This window comes from Theobroma cacao, chromosome 4 (genome assembly GCF_053813885.1).
Source record: "Theobroma cacao isolate CCN51 chromosome 4, ASM5381388v1, whole genome shotgun sequence".
NCBI classification, from domain to species: Eukaryota; Viridiplantae; Streptophyta; class Magnoliopsida; order Malvales; family Malvaceae; genus Theobroma; species Theobroma cacao.
Window position 1 is genome coordinate 10,191,093 of NC_142642.1, and position 6,934 is coordinate 10,198,026.

At 33.2% G+C, this 6,934-nt stretch overlaps 1 long non-coding RNA gene across 1 annotated transcript; it reads left to right on the forward strand.

Moving 5' to 3' along the window:
• The first annotated feature begins 4,570 nt into the window (after positions 1-4,570).
• LOC148763121 (uncharacterized) lies at positions 4,571-6,643 on the forward strand. The gene is made up of 3 exons (XR_016025953.1): positions 4,571-4,762; positions 4,913-4,989; positions 6,466-6,643. It is a non-coding gene; the product is annotated as an uncharacterized LOC148763121 (long non-coding RNA).
• Positions 6,644-6,934: the final 291 nt, after the last annotated feature.

Consider the following 6,934-nt stretch of genomic DNA (forward strand, 5'->3'; position numbering starts at 1 on the left):
CCTCTAGCACTAGCCTATGTCTTAGGTGGCATATCTCACTTAGACAAGAGTAGCATATACTTTAAGACTCAACACTATAGACTCATAGCAATACTAGACATATCTTTAAAGAATAATGGGTTAAACAAACAAGGAATTATATACGAGTCTCTGGTTGCATCTTTGTGCTCGGGTACACAAAGGGAAAACAAGATTCTTACATATGACTCCAAACATTTCGCTGACAACCAATGAAATCCTTGGACTCTATGAACCTAGCGCTTTGAAACCAACTTTGTCACATCCCATTTTATGGTGGAACATGACTGACGCATAAACCTAAACAAGAATAGCTCGCTAGGCCCAAGCAAGCCTTTTAACATTCATTAATGCAAAAACATTCATAAACATACATAAGCATACATTATCAACTCATTCATACCATCATTCGCAACATTACACATATATGGAACTTCTCAACATATTGGTGTAAGTGCAACATTTCATATATCATGAGAGTGCCACATTTCCAGTGGACTATAATATTTACATGTCTCAACACCCTCGAGTGTCCATAGGGCCTCTTGAGCCACTTTATACATTCAACATAATATTCATAATGTAATATGCCCAAACAGTTGGCTACAAACAGTTGGCTACATTATTGTAACATACACGTCAACGGAACATGACCTGACTCGCTAGGTATCGAGGGGCTGCTAGACACCTACCAATGAGAAATGGACAGATCAAGTCTCCATGACACTAGTTATTAGCTAAAAAGTCCTATCACTGATCTACAACAAAAATAGTTAAGGAAAATAATATGTGAGTCACAAAGATTCCGTGATTGGATACGAGCAAGGGACAAGCCAAGAGATAAAAGTTTTTTGTAACCATGTAATTATAAATACATATGATTTATAAATCCTTTCACATTACCATGATGTTCATGAAACATAGCATTTATTCATCCTCTGAAAAACATTGCATGGAAAACATTTTTGCATAAATCATTAAAAACCCTTTAATCTTGAAAACCTCTATAAAATCACTTGAGAAGCTAATTCTGCAACAATTCTATTAATACATTCTGGGTTGTATCGATACATGCAAGGAATCTATTGATACCTTTGGGAATGTGTCAATACATTTCACACAAAATGCCTTTTATAGCAATCTATTGAAAATGTATCGATACATACTCATATGTATTGATACTTTTGCCATAAAATCCAACTTTTTGGACATTTTCTTGAGTCTAATTCATTCATAAGTCCTTTTAGTATTAAGGGATCATTCCTTAGGCTTAGGTTCTATCTAACCAAGCCAATATCACCATATTACAGTGTGAATAATATCATCAATACTCCTATAATTATAAACTGGGCATTTAAGCATAAATCATGAAGTGATACTCATTCAATCATTTCTCTAGCTCATTAATCTTATTCATCATGACATTCTAACTATAAGTGTGTCTGTCCTATTCCGATGAAGAGTGGTTTAACCCCTACTATTTTGGGTTCCTAGTGCATTATCGTGAATGGCACATTGGCCTCATCCACGATCTATCAAGTGGTCTTACCATCTAGTTCACCTAACGTGAAGAATCATCATGGCTACGTGAGTGGCACTTTGGCCTCACCCATGATCAACATAAGATCTCTTAAGCTTAGGAACATTTTCATTGTTAGCTTGCATCATGTACATATAACATTTCCATAAATCATCATCATGCTTCACCTATAGTGTATATGACTATCTCAACACATACATCTCATGCTATACATTTAATAACCTTATAAATCATTCACATGCTTTGCCTATAGTGTACATGATATGCTTAACACATACATCTGATGGCATACATGTTACAATCTCATAAATGGAACTCATGCATCCAACATTCTTACCATGCTTCATCGTATTTGACATGTGCATAATAACATTCAGACTTTAACCATAGAAATATCTTGTACCCACACTAGCTCGAAGGCTGGAGTAATTGAGTGGACTACAAACATGAAAGGGCTTGTCCCCCCTTGTTGAAAACTAATACATTGTAGCATATTTACATACATAGTAGATTCGTAAACAATTTGAAAATCATTATGTCACACACATCACAATCATTATCAAATCAAGTCATTTGAACATTTCCTTGAAAACTTCACAAAACCTTGTTGAAATCCTTTAATAAACCATTTATGGAAATAACTTTTCAACATGCTTAAACAACCATTTCCATAAAAAAATCATGCTAACTTTACATACTAAAATACTTGAAAAGGTGTATCCAATCACTTAATTAGAGATTCAGTTTCTTAGCTCTATTCACAACTCGATTTTGGTGTAATCTGTGGAGTTTTGAAGTGTTCCTATCATACAATATTAATTGGCTAATGAAGATATTTTAACTTCCATAATTTTAGAAATCACATTTCTTTGTTTGTGGATGTTAATGCATCATCTTTGACATCCTTAATTTTAGGAATCATATTCCTTAAATTAAATATTAAAAAAATCAACATAATTATGGAACTAATTCCATAACTTATCCTCATCCAATTAACTAATTTAATTAATCATTTATTGGTGTAAAATTTTGGCAAATTTTATGTCTTAACCAAGACAGTGTCCTACTGCAGATAGCAGCAGACATATCCTAATTACGTGGAATTATGGTGGTGTATCTTTATGAATTTAATTCCAATAAAATAAATCCTGATAGATAACTCATGGAAATATTCCAGAATAAATTTTCAGGATTTTAAGAGGTGATTTGTCCATTCAAAAAATTCAAAAACTGTGACCTTTATCTGCAGGTGGCAGAAATGGTTTTTGAGCACTTTTGAAATTCTTTGTGACTAAAACTTAAGAATTTAACTCCTAGTAAAATTTGTCCTGATAGATAACTCATAGAGCTATTCCATAATATTTTTTCAGAATTTTAGGAGACGTTTTTGGCTGTCAAAAAAATTCAAAACCATGACCTTTAATAATGTTGTGTGATGATGTTAAAGTGTACGAGTAAGGAGTGCACACATGATGATGTTAGAGTGTAATACCCTGCACCCTTGTTGGACACAAATAAGACCTTATTGATCAAACGAATGATCGTTTGATGTGAATTGACGTACTAAAGAGCGACAAAGGATGAAAAGAACGTTCAAGAATAAAATGTTTCGCACGTGTGAAACAACAATTAAATAATAATATTTTCGTTGGAGATGAATTAGTAAGCTAAAAGATGATTCAGAAATAAATCGAGATGTAATAATGCATTTTGGGACCAAAGAAGGCAAGTGAAAAATTTTGAAATAAAATAATATTTTATTTAATAAAATAATATTAAAATATTAATATTTTATATGTTATCGGAATTAGTCATGAAAAATGGAATATGACTAATTTAAGTGGGGGAGAAGAAGTAAAGAAGAATTTTGAAGGAAAACGATGATAATTGTGACAACGTGATTTTATTAAATCGAGCTAACGCGGGTAAGTAAATATTTAAATATTATGGTGACATCGCGTTGAAATGCGATCTCGATATTTTTATTATACACGTGTAAGAAAGGGAAGATAGAAGAAAATTAGAATTTTTAAATGTGTTGGAATGATCAAATTTTAAGATACAAAAATTGGAAGATTAAGTAACAAATAAAATAAAGTTGAGGAATTACATGTAAATTGCATTATTTGGAGAGAATAAAATAAATAAATAATAAAATAATAAGGAAATAAAAAGAATAGGAATGATGTGGTATGGATGGAAATGAAGAAAAGTCAAACTTAAGAATTCTAAATTCAATGGCCGGCCATACAAAAAAATTAAGGGAACAAAGACACAAAGAAACAAAGAAAATAAAGAGAAGAATGTAGAAATGATGGTGGGACCGGCCATGTGAGAGGAAAGAAAGGAGAAGTCGGCTATGAAGAGGAAAGAAAGGACCAAAAGGTTGAACAAAAGAATAAAGAAAAGGGGAGGAAGTCGGTTGAGAAAGGAAGAAAGAAATGAAGAGAAAAAGGGAGAGAAAAACTGTGGGAGAGGAAGAGAAAAAGGAATGAAAATTCTGCACTTTTTTTTTTGGCACAGTTTTGTTGCACTTTGAAGGAGGAAAGAAAGCTTTTTGCTGCAATTTTTGGAGGAAGAAAAAGCTGAAATTTTTAAGGTAAGAAAGTTGATTTTTTTTAGGTTAATTGTTGGAATTTTTGAGGTTTTTATGGTTGATTTTGGTGCTGAAAATTCAAGGTTGTTGCTGCTGAAATTGTGTGAATTTGTAGCTCAAAATTTTGGAGGTTTTGCTGCCATTAAAGGGCAGCAAAGTGCTGCCAATTTGTGCAGAAAAATTGGAACCGTTTGCTGCCAATTTGTGCAGAAAAATTGGACAGCTGTGTGCTGCCAATTTGAGGGAGAAAAAGCAGCTTGGTGCTACCAAATTTTTGAGGAAAAGAGAGCTGAAAGCACTGCCATTGGAGGAGGAAGAAAATGACCCAAGGAAGAGAGGAAGCCACAGTGGTGAAGAGAGGAAGACATGGTGGTGAAGGGAGTGACGGTGAAAGAGAGAAAAACGAAAGAAAAGGAAAAGAAAAGAAAAGAAATAGAAAATAAAAATGGGCATGGCCCAAATAGAAAATAAAAATGGGCATGACCCAAATAGAAAATAAATGGGCATGACCCAATAGAAAATAAGTGGGCATGGCCTAATAGAAAATAAAAATAAATAGGTTTGGCCTAAATAGGAAAAATGGAGAAGCCCATGGAGAAGGCCCAATGGTAAGTTAATTTTATATTTTAAGATTTATGGGTAGTTTAATATTGTGCATATTTTGGATGAAAAATATGCAAGTTGCTTAAGAAATTTTTAATTAAGTTGCTACCCATATAAATGTGTGATTAAGTATACTAAGTTTAAATTGTTACTAGGAATGTTGTCGTGGAGGCGTGCCGAACAAAGTATGTGACCGATAAATAGGAACAAAGTAATATCCCACTATTATGAGGTGAGTAGGGGGTGTCAATTTTAAAGAATTTCGTATATATATACATGTACGTATATTTTACGTGAAGTGCAAAATTTATGAAAAACATGCGTTGATAGAATTTTAAGGAATTGTGGGTGTAAGTTATTTTTAGAAATCATTTGAAATATATATATATATATATATATATATATATATATATATATTAGACGTAAAGTGTTTTAAACCGGGAAACAAGCTTTTCGAAAAGATTTATATCAAAGGAAATTGTGCCTTATTGTTTGTGTGGTGTGCATTCATGAAATTTATTACATATTCACCATGCTATTTTGATACAAAATATCATGCAAATATTTACAATGAACATTTTATGAAAAGAGAGTTTTAACGTGATGTGGGGACCGATATTTTGACAAAGATTTAAAATATCCCCTTGAAGATCAAATTTGAATTCTTTTAAAAGGTGATTTCATTTTAACCAAGAAATTCAAGAGTAATTGGAGATTGCTACTTGTTATGTTATAAATTGTATTTTGAATTGAATGGCTTGTGACAATATTTGCATGAATGGTTAAATTGGTATTTGTGTTGAAATATATGAACTGTGTATTTAGCCTTAAGAGGCTGGATTGTGAAATAATTGCCATGTCATGCTATTGCAAATTTTATTGTATGGTGGGTTTAGCTTGCTGCAGTGGGCGGATTCTGTGGACCAGCCTATTAGAGGGGCACGAAATCCGGTTATTTATGTACCTTGGTCGGAGAGGCCCGTAGGGTATCTCCTGAGGTATGGTTAGAGTTCACATCACGCCAAACCACCTCTTAATGATGAACTCCACTAATGCCAAGGAATGGCTATGTTTTCAAAATAAAAATATGATTTATGCGTACATTACTTTTTAACAGCCTTGGCGGATTCGGTTGGGATAGCTCCAGGCCAAGGTATCCCTGACAACCGAGTATGAGAATGATTTTGGCACAAGCCAAGTTTTTAAGAAAGTCATAAGCCATGTTGTTTATTTTTGACAAAAATGTAATGGCTTTATATGAGTTGAAATAAGTTTTAATATTATGAATTATACTTCTTTGCATGGTGAAAATAGAATTAAATGATTTTTCTCAGCTTCCCTATTTGTTTATCTATGAAATGAATCAGTAATTCCTCGCATATGGAGCGAGTTATGATTTGTGCATGATTTTAAATATTATTTGGTTTCGCGGGAGCTTGCTAAACTTTATTGATTTGATTCGAAAATGATTATTAATATATTTTGATGCGAAAAATTTTATTATCTCGATTATTTATACTGTATAAGAAATTCTCGATTTTTATATAAGGTATAAACTCTCATTTGAAATAAATTGCTTTTATAATCTTGCATTTTTATATTCAACTAATCTGCCATTTGCTTGTTTCCCATCTACGCCCTACTCCCTGAGTCGATGATTATCACTAAGTCGATGAGACTCACACCCCTTTTATTTCCTCTTTTGCAGATAGGGATCAGCCTAGCATGTAGTCAATGATGCATTCGGTCCACTGTGAATAGGTAAAGGCATCTCCTAGCATTTTATTTCGAGTCGCTCCGCTGTTAGAGGTCAAGTCATAGCATTTTATTTATTAAGTTGTAAACGAATTCTAAATTTTTATATAAGCATTAATTTGGAGATTATAGATTTTAATGCATACACTTACGAATAAAAGGAAAACGTTTGTATTAATTTTTATATTTATGGTTCAAGTTAGTATATGAAAGTATCAAAATTATATGGTGATTGAATGTAGTGGATTAACGAGCAAATTCTAGACAGGCTTGTTCGAGACTTGGTGGGTTTTTTCCGGAAGTCTTGGACGCCGGTAGCGACCGGGGAGAGGTCGTTGCATAGAGTGTGCGAGTAGGGAGTGCACACATGATGATGTTGAAGTGTGCGAGTAGGGAGTGCACACATGATGATGATATTGCAT